Source organism: Capsicum annuum, chromosome 9 (assembly GCF_002878395.1).
Source record: "Capsicum annuum cultivar UCD-10X-F1 chromosome 9, UCD10Xv1.1, whole genome shotgun sequence".
NCBI lineage: Eukaryota > Viridiplantae > Streptophyta > Magnoliopsida > Solanales > Solanaceae > Capsicum > Capsicum annuum.
This window is the reverse complement of record NC_061119.1, coordinates 113042556-113053442: the sequence shown is the minus strand read 5'-3', so window position 1 is coordinate 113053442 and position 10887 is coordinate 113042556. Positions and strand designations below refer to the sequence as shown.

Below are 10887 nucleotides of genomic sequence, written 5' to 3'. Positions count from 1 at the left end.
CTAACATCAACAAACTAATATATGCACAATTGAATCACAACTCACACACAATTGCACCCTATTCTAGCATAATCCTAAGGAAGAACTAGCAACACATAAGAGTAATAAATAAGATATACCCAATAATCTCCATTGATTAGATTTATGAAAAACTAAGTGAATGGTACTTCAAACTTTGAACTTCAACAAATCTTCAATGGGAGTTAGCTAATCCTTCATTTGGAAGCTACTCCAATGTATTCTTCACCTAAAATTAATACAATAATTGTCCTCCAAAAATGGAAACTAAGAAGTAAACAAGGTTTCAATAATTGAGAATGGATTGATGATCCCAAAGAGATAGGGTTTGAGTCTCTTAAGGGAAAATTTGGGAACAGTTGTGCGCATTTACAACTTTGCCCTTGGCTGCTTTTCTGCTAAGATGCGATCGTGGGAGTTGTTTGCATTTGCAACTACCGTGACCGTGGTCAAAACCATGGGATCGCGGTATGTTAACCTGCTTGACTAACCGTGATCCAGGTCTTCAAACTGTACTTTTTTCCTTTTTTTGATCTTTTTCAGCTCGCATCCACATATTTTTATCCCATTACCTATGTGCTTGCAAAATATGGCTATTAGTATATTTAATCACAAATATATCTCACTTATTCATTCAAAACATAGTAATATGCATGAATGTTGAGTGCAAATAAGTGGTAAATTCATCACTCACAACTCCCACCTCCACAAGGGCAACTCAATCTCTTGAGACATGCCACCAGGCCTCAAGTATTCAACCTTCACTTGCTGACAAACCATACACTTAGACACAAAGTTGGCCACATCCCTTTTCATGTTTTTCCACCAATAGATCTCTTTTAAACCATGATACATCGTGGTCGAACCTTGATGAACCGTATACCTCGACTCATGAGCCTCAGTCAAAATTCTCTCATGCAACCCATCAACATCAGGAACACACAACCTGCCTTAATACCTCAGGATACCATCACCACCAATCTCAAAGGACATAATATTTTGTTGTCCCGCCTTATCCTTAATCTTCATAAGAATGAGATCCAAAGTTTGTTTCTCTTTCACCTCAGCATCGAGAGATGATTTAACCACTTATTAAACAATTGCCCCTCCATCCTTAGAGTCCAAAAGACAAACTCCCAAATTATCTAGCTGGTGAATTACCTTCATCAATCCTCACTTCTCCTAATCCACATGAGATAAACTCCCCAAGGACAATCTTTTAAAAGAATCAACATCCATATTAGCATTACTTGGATGGTAGTGAAGACTCATTTCATAGTTCTTTAGCAACTCAAGCCATCATCTCTGCCGAAGATTCAACTTCTTTTAGGTAAACACATACTGCAAGCTCTTATAATCTGAGTAGATATCCAAAAGTACCCCATACAAATAATGGCGCAAAATCTCTAAGGCAAAAAGCACATCCGCCAACTCCAGATCATGAGTCGAATAATTTTTATCATGAACCTTATGTTATCTGGAAGCATAAGCCACCACCTTACCATGCTGCATCAACACATAACCTAGTCCCACATAGATGCATCCCAATATACAATATAACTATCAGTACCCTCGGACAGGATCAAAACTAGCGGATAAGTTAACTTATCTTTCAACTTATCAAAGCAGCTCTTACACGCATCCGACCATAAGAACTTCACCTTTTTTATGAGTCAGCTTCATCAATGGAGCAATAATAAAAGAGAAACTCTCCACAAACCTCCTATAATACCCAACCAAGCCCAAGAATCTCCTAATGTCGGTTGGTGTCGTGGGTCTAGGCCACCTCTTAACTGCCTCAACTTTATGTGGATCCACCTTGATCTCCTCACTAGAAATAACATGCCCAAGAAAAGTCACGACATTCAACCAAAACTCACACTTAGAGAATTTAGCATACAACTTCTGATCCTTAAAGGTCTGCAACACAATTTGGAGGTGATTGGCATGATCTTCTTCACTCTTAAAATATACCAAGATATCATCAATAAACATTATAACGAACAAATCCAAGAACTGCCTGAACACCTGATTCATGAGTATTTTATCATTTTCGAATTTCATTTGAAAAGAAAATGATTTTGACCTCTTAAAACGATTTCAAAATTCAAGAAAATTTTGAAATAATTTTAAGAAAATTCACAGAGTCGCCACTTGATTTTTATAGAAAAAATCAAGAAAAAACTTAGAAAAGAGTTTCAAAGGTTCAAAAATAGAATAAACCTTTAAAACTAGAGAAACTGGGTAAGGATTCAATAAACGCCCTAAGAAGGTTTTTAAGGTACTTAGGAGCGTCCGTTTAAAACAGCTATCAAAAAGAACTAACTTGACTAACTAAAAGTGACTAATTTTCGCAAAGACTTAATTTTATAGATAATATTAAAATTGTTTATTTAAACATTTAAAAGACATTTATTCATTCAGATGAGAAAATATTCTACTTGAATTAAACTAAATTGTAGTTTTTCTTTGGGATTTTAAGAGGAAAATAATTTTTTTTTATGGAAAAAGAAGGAGATTGTGAAATTATTTTCTTATTATTATTATTATAGAAAAGTCGATTATGTTATAGATAATACCTTTTGAAAAATATTAAGAGAGTATAAAATTATAAAATCTCATTAATCGTGAAAAGTTAGAAATTACAAGAAAAATGGTTTCTTAAGTTTGGAGATAATTGCCTTAATCTAAATGAACTATTAGTTGCATGAACATAACAAATGTCATTTAATAGTTGCATGAATATAACAAATGTCATTTTGGAATAACATACTTAAACTTTAAAAGACTTGTTTTAAGGAGAAAATCGAGGGAACCAATTTAATCCGTTTTAGACAATATAAATTAGGTGACGAAATTATGAATTATGTAAAAGAAAATTAAGATAAAATAAAATGACAACACTTTAGGAAATTTATCTAGGTTAATTGATTAAAATGTTAGTTGATATAAATAAACAATACAAGCTACAAAAATAAATACAAGAATTGAAATTGGGCCCTTAATTAGGCCATCAATAAAGCTGCCCAGCTTTGGGGCCTTGAATTATTGACTTCAGTCCATTTTCTGAAGTGTATACCAGTTGTATATCATCAGCTTCAACATCTGCATTTTTATGCACATCACCACGTATACACTGTATATCAGTGTAGAAATCAGCATGTTTGCTTCCATTTTTTATGTAAACAATATAATAACGCGTAGCTGAAGCTATCCCAGTGTATTTCTAATTAATACAAATGTATACAGCCCCTGGACAGATTTTGACAGAGATTTTTGACTTGAGTAAGGATGGTTTTAGTCCTGAGGAAATGCAAGGGGCGATAGAGTCCAGTTAGACTCACCAAGAATCATATGAATCACATAAACAAGAAAGGAAGACGAAAATTAGTAGTCATTCAAACGCTCTTAACACATAACTTAAAAGGGGAGAAATATATATAACCATTTACTCAATGGCGTGATAAATGAAGAAAAAATATATGATAAAAAGGTTGTCAAAGTTATTTTACTGAGTAATTCATATGACATCGATTAATTCTTTGACTGTGAATAATAGTTGATACTGGATAGCAATGGTTTCGTATGACTTATGTCCAGTCAAACACAACATAAGTCATACGAAACCATTGCTATCCAGTATCAACTATTATTCACAGTCAAAGAATTAAATCACTAGGCACCTGATTTCAAAATTTTATCAACTTAGAGAAAAATGTGTCTTACATTATTTTCTTTACAAACAAGTTTTGGATCTTAATCCTAAATCTTTACAAATCAGTCAAGAACACCACATATGATTTCAAACAAGACCAAACCACAAAAAAGAAATATCATATCATCGAAATACATAACAACAATAATGTTTACATTACAAACGAAAAAAAAAAAAAAAGATTCAAAAGGGATGAAGTGTTCACCTTTTTTAGAGCAACGAACTTAGAACAACGAGACTTGATGATGGACTTTCACCACCGGAGTTTAGGTTCCGAATCTTTGGAGTTTAATTTTCGTGGGAATCAAGCTCTTGAGTCCGTTTCTTCTAGAATTTTTGATTACGTAGGATTAGAAACATGCGCCTCCCGAATCCTCAAATACTACAAAAAAAAGGACAAATTACGGGGTTAATTTTACGGAACCCCCGCAAAATATAATTTCGACGGTTCTCAAAACCCCCACAATACGAGCTGTCACAAACAATTTGCGACGGTTTTTTTCTGACCCCCATAATTAATTTGTGGCGGATGCGACCCCCACAATTAATTTGCGGTAGTTATTTTGCGTCGGTTGACCTCCATTATTCTAAATTTAATTCTTTTTATAATAAATTTTTATTTAAAAATTGTAGGGGTTTAAAACCTCCACAATTTTTTTATTTTTATTTTTTAAAATTTAGTAGGGCACATCAATTTTCAATAACTAATTATAGATTCTAATTTTACCTCAAATTTAATTGTTATTTTAGGCATAACCTACAATCCAATATTTGTTCAATTCATATATCATTAATACACCATGAGTAATTAAATATTGTAATTGACAAGCAGATCAAAAATACATTGAACATTAAACTTCAAAACTAAACTTTCAACATTAATATCTTCAAACTCCAAATTTTCAACATTAACTAGTATCTTCAAACTCAAAATCAAATTTAAACACAAAAAAACTTCAATATTCTAAGATTCACTCCAACCACACAATTACCTCATCGTAATTGAATATCCAAGACAAATGCAATGAAATCAAAGAATGTCATTAGGATCATTATCATCACGTGATCTCCTTGCATCCATGGGCGAAATAGTCCAGTAGCCGCATACTTGGCTACATAAAAATGCAAAGTATAAAAATCAATCGATAAATGTCACGCAACTTCAAAGTTCAGAAACAATGAAAAGGACAATGAAGAACTTCAAATTTTAAAATGCGTAGGAACAGAAAGGATTAGCTTGATCCTAAAATCCTTCCAAACCCCTCTCACGCTGAAGGTCTTTTTCTCAAAAAGCCCTTTCTTTTGGTAAAAAGATAGGTACTTTGATCAGAATTTTGTAAGAAATGTTGATCAAGAAACACCCCCAAACTCAATGATGACCAAAAACAAGAAAACACATGTTGGCCATCTTCTAAAAGGAAATTTGGGTTTTTTGTGACAGAAAATGAGAAGAATTTTGGACAAGAGCAGCAGCTAAATGTAGCTGTTAGCCTGTTACACAGCACCTAGTTTGAAAACTTAAATAGCTTGTCCAATCTAAGTTCAAATGAAAGGAAAAAAAAAAGCTAAAGAACCAACCTTCAAAACTCAGAAACAATTATTATTTCACCCTTTTTCCTCAACTGAAAGTAACCAAACATAGCTTGATCGTAAATTCCTTCTAAACCCCTCTCAATCTGAAGGCCTTTTTCTCAAAAAGTCATTTCTTTTGGTAAAAAAGATAGCAACTTGATCAAAATTTTGTAAGCAATGTAAATCAAGAAACACCCCCAAATCAAAATTTTATAAGAAAATGAGCAGAATTTTGAACTGGAAGTAGAAGTAGCTGTTACAAAGCATCTAGTTTGAAAATAGAGTCACTAGTTAATAAACTCACCTCATCGAAGGCTTCAAAAATGTCGATGCTAGGCTGATGAATGGTACAGACGACGGTTCTTCCAGTATCGACAGTGTTCCTAACAGCTCTCATTACAATGGCAGCAGCTCTTGCATACAACCCAGAAGTCGATTCATCCATGAAAATGATAGAGGGGTCTGCTACTAGTTCAACTGCAATGGTCAGCCTTTTACGTTGCTCGGTTGATAGACCATCAACTCCAGGCAATCCAACTAAAGCTGATATTAATGGAGTTAGCTCTACAAGTTCCATAACTTCCTCAAAAATATCTGCAGAGGTAATATATCAATTATGTTATTGCCTGCCATGCACGTTTCTTTGAATATGTTTGACTAAGGTAGGATAGATTATCACTATGGAGAAAGAATTTAGAGGAACCAACCTTTCTCTTATTTTTGTCAACGTCTTGAGGTAAACGCTGCCAAGCTAAGTTGTAGCAAGGACTCATAAACAGTAACATAAGGCAAATGAATGTCATTCTGTTCATAATATCCAGAGATACATGCAAAGGTTTCTTGCTTCTTAGGATATCCAGAAATCTTGACATCAGCATCAATATATCCTTCTATTTTTCTTCCAGCCAAGACATCCATCAATGTTGTTTTACCAGCACCACTAACACCCATCAAAGCTGTGAGAACACCTGGCTGGAAAGCTCCACTCACACCCTTTAGAAGTACCAATCTATCTTCAGTGGAACCTTGGTCTTTTAGTTCTTGCATTTCATTAGAATGTTGGGTTGGTTGTTCATAGAAAATAAAAGCCTCACGAGTCACGAATATTGTCAGTAACTATTTTTGGAAAGTTACCTGAGGCATGTCAACAGAGTATTCAATGTTATCAAAAATGATGGAGTGTGGTCCAAATGGAAGAACCATTCCCCTCTTCTTGTCCTGAACCTCAGTTTCACTTCCCTCAATGAGCCTTTCATTTTCTGCATTCTCATTGTCGTCTGATTTCATAACTTGTGGCTTCTTAAAGCTGAAGATATATAAGAAATACAGTATTAGCCCCTTTTGTAAGAATCCTTTAAGTCATAGACCGACCAAGTAAAGGCATCAGAGATACGATTCAGGTAAGCGAGTCCAATATTGTAGCAGATGTTGAAGATTATTATGAATCTAATAAGTTCCACAACACCTATCCAATACCAATATGTATCTGGAAAGAATCCGCGAGCTCTTACTACTGCATGTCCAAGTGTCTCATTTCCATTTGGCGCGAACGGTTTTAATTAAAAGTGGATATGAGCATCCATATATGAGAAAATTAGCTATTTGCTTGTGGTTTGGGATAAAAAGCTTACATGTTTGCACTTCTTCCCATCAAATTCATTCACAAGAATTGAATTCACAGAATACATCAATGGTGAGATCCAGTAACCCCAGATCCACTATTTCTTCACATCCTCTGTCGCAACCTGTACAATAGTAAATAAGCGTACGTCTGATTGAACAAGAAAACAAATTTGTGCAAACATCTTAAAGTATACCTCTAGAGAGTACAAATCTAGAAAATGCAAATTGTAAAACCAGTGCAAATGCTCCAAATGTGCTAGTGACTCCCATTGTTCTCCCCGCTGCTCCAATGAATCTGTACAATCCTTATGCCATCTGGTGTACTAGTACGAGAAGCAAGAATTGTTTGAACAATCTGCAAAACAGTAGTAGTCCCTTAATACTAATGAAATTATAAAGGCAATCTAATTAATATTTTGTATTGCCTTTTTCGCCGCTTACCTCGAAACCACTGGATCAAATCCCATGACATAATATGTCAGGAATGTCCACATAGCACACTCAACAAATGTTATAGGGATTCTGAGAATCCATGTTGGAAGAGCAAAAGCGCATGAAGGGTAAAAGAGGAGGCCCCTTTGCTTGAAGAAGACGGGAAGCTTTAAAATAGTCAGGTTGATCTCAGCCATTCACCTCAAGTAGTTTTAATTTGTTCTAAAAGACAACTTTTTAGGTATTAAAATGAACCAATAAAATTGGAACGGATATAGACAATTCATATAGCCATCCCCAGCTAGTTTCCGATTAAGGCTAAGTTGATTGATATAAGATACCAAGAAAAGGAAATAACTACAGAATGCATAACTATCTCACCTTTGACAGTCCGAAATCCGCAAGCTTCACTGAACCACTAACACCCACCAATATATTGGCACACTTAATGTCCCTTAGAAGAGCATAACAAAAGTCTTAGAAAGAAGAAGTTTCCATGACATCATGTAAAAAGTCCAGTGACGACAACTAAACGTTCTTCTAGTGATTGAGATATAAGTTCTACATGCACATATCTTAAACAGAGAATCAAGACACTGCTCCCATAAATTGTAAGAGGACAAATAATAACCACAAATCAGCAATGTACAGAGAACATATGTATCGCCTGTGCTTCACTTCTCTGGAATGAAGATAATGCAACCCACTCAAGATTTGCCTGTTGTAATCCGAAACATGGGAATCACGCAAGTGATACTTACGATAGACACTTGCAAGCGAACCTTTTGTAACAAGCTCAAGAAAGATATACAGTTTGCTTTCGTCCTGAAGACAGAAAAACATTGTGAATTTGCATATAAAGATGAGAAGAATAATTCTCTTAAGTTCAGAGTTACAATATGCATGTCATTAGATCTCCATCTAGCAGACGATGTTACCAATTAAAAGACCCAACCATCAACTAAGTTACAAAACTGCAGAAAAGAGTTTCCTCTTTTCAAAATATCTAATAATACTTTTGTCCATGGGTTTAACAAATTTGAACTATAATTTCACAACTTACACAACAAAGATGAAGTAAATCTGCAGAAGATGCACATTCCAGATTATGATAGCATACCTTGTTTGTGCCATGATAGCGAACTATATTTTTATGTCGAAACCGACTTTGAAGAGAAATCTCCTGAACAAACAAACAAGGTATAAAGAGAATAGTGTAAAAACAATATCCAAAATATAAGTAGTGAAATGGCCAACAAGTACTTGTTCAAGTTGATAACGGCTTTGTTGGTTTCCAAGGTCAATTAACGAAACTTCTTTGATGGCAAAAAAGAATCCATCACTTCCTACTTCAACTACTACACGAAAATTTTAGCTAAGATAGGATGACATAACAAAAATTAGTTTAATTCAAGTATTTATTCTGAGTATCACCTTTCCATACATTACTATACAGCTAATCAAAGCACTAAGACTATTTTGACGACAAGTATGCTAACACTTAAAAGAACCATCTCATCAACACTCACCGAAAAATCCACCAGATTGAACACGAAAACATACCAAAGGGTATGTTCACTAACACAACATCATTACAACAAAAACAACAACATACCCAACATAATTTTACAAGTGGGGACTAGGAAGGGAAGTGTAGTACGTACGCAGAGCTTACCCCTGCCTCAGGGAGGTAGAGAGGTTGTTTAAACCTCATTAGTCACTATAAAAACTTCAGATTTAACGCTCAAGTTGCTCTATGTGATGTGACAAGCAGTAGACGCACTTTATTAAGAGACATGTAAGATGTAATACATAAACACCCAATCAGGCAAATATTATTTTAACAATCACCTGAATATTCCATAATTTTCACAAATTCCGCTACTTACAAAATGAAATAATCCTCAAATCCCAAAATGAAGACAATCGACTTCTAAGAAAACCCCCACCCCCACCATTAACAGAGCTTTTCATATTTCACTATCTTTAAAACACTCACCGATATGGAAATATAAAAAGCAAGAATACTACACAAAAATGGAAATAGAAGAGAAAACCATGAACAGATCTAGATAATTCTAAAATGTGCATACATAATAAACCCATTAATTTTTTTTGACACAAGTGTTCCTTTCAGGACTTACATTAATCTGCCAATTGCAATACCAGCCTTGGAGTCCAGCTCAATTGCAGCACCAACCTCAGAATCCACTATGTGCAATGGCCGACCGGAATAGCAATGGTCGACCGACCGGAATCAATTTGGGGGAAAATGAGAGAGTCCGGTAATTTGGGAGGAATGAGAGATTTGGGGGAAATAAGGGAGAGCTTTTAATTAAATAGAGGGAAAATGTTTTGGGATAAGCGGCAATCTTTTTGAATAGCGTAGAATTTTTTTTTATTTATAGCGAGGGTTTAAAAACACGCAATTGATAGCAGAGTTTAAAACTCAACGCAAATATATAATTTTTAGAGAGAGTTTTTTATCCCTGTATTTCATATAATTTTACGGTATCCTTCCTTTCCTCTATCCCTCAATCTCTATTTATAGGAAAATTTAGGGGGAAATTAGGATTTTGAATTTGAAAAGTTGAATTTCAAATTTTAATTTCTTGTATCCATTGGCTTCTCATCAGAAACGGATGACATAATCTGAGAAAGGAAAAATTTGATGAAATTATCAGCCATTATTGGCTGTACGGAGGGGTAAAATGGTAAAAAATTTCGAAACGGTTAGGTTGACTGATGGTTGGTATCGTTTTTGTTGATTGTGTTGTGTTGATTTTTGTTGTTGTTTGTCATTGATATTGTTGTTACGCTGTGGTTGATATGTCACCGTGATATCGCTGAGTTGTTGTTATTCGCGTTACAGCATTATACGTTACTGCCGTTGTTACGGTGGTTGTTGAAGTTACATTGGTTGTTGTTAATTGTTGTCGGTTGAAGTTTGTTGAATTGCTAGCGAGTTGTTTGCTAATGGTAAATTGGGTAAAGGGGGACAATTATATGGTGGGCCAGGTTGATTTGGTGAATTGTGTCGCTAGTCTGCTGGTGGGCTGTTAGAAATGTGAAGGGTGTGGGCCGTTTGTTATTGAAATTGTTGAATGATGTTGTTGGCTACTGTTTGTTATTGTACCATTAGGTTGGAGTGTGGTACACTGATAGGGAGACTGGGTCAGGGATTTTGGGCCGGAGCAGGTTGTTAGGCCTGATTTGGGAAAGGTTGGTTGAAATTTGTTGGGTAGATTAGGAATTGGAGATTTAGGGCATATAGTAAATAGCCAAAGATGAGAATTTAGACAATTATATTTAGACTTTAGCCTAATTAAAATTCAATTGACCAATTGCATTGTCATTACGATCAATTTGATTTTCAATTAAGTTTTAATTTAATAATTTGACTAAATTGAAACAATATTTGAAATAAATTAACAACCAATTCAATCCCGATCTTAACAACCAATAAAATCAAATAAACTCTTTTTCAAATAAATTATTTTTTAGGATAATTTATATTTAGATCAAGA

General features: G+C 34.7%; 1 non-coding gene across 6 annotated transcripts; it reads right to left on the bottom strand.

Annotated features, from left to right (window-relative positions):
• Positions 1–2924: 2924 nt before the first annotated feature.
• LOC107841510 lies at positions 2925–10310 on the bottom strand. 6 transcript variants are annotated; one of them, XR_007044962.1, is made up of 11 exons: positions 9505–10307; positions 8481–8543; positions 7742–8185; positions 7370–7582; positions 7123–7283; positions 6937–7050; positions 6013–6611; positions 5610–5899; positions 4726–4845; positions 3939–4115; positions 2925–3321 (listed from the first exon to the last, which is right to left on the bottom strand). It is a non-coding gene; the product is annotated as an uncharacterized LOC107841510 (transcript). The 6 variants fall into 6 exon arrangements; XR_007044958.1 differs by having other exon boundaries at positions 6013–6345; positions 6440–6611; positions 7123–8185; positions 9505–10310; XR_007044960.1 differs by having other exon boundaries at positions 7370–8185; positions 9505–10308.
• Positions 10311–10887: the final 577 nt, after the last annotated feature.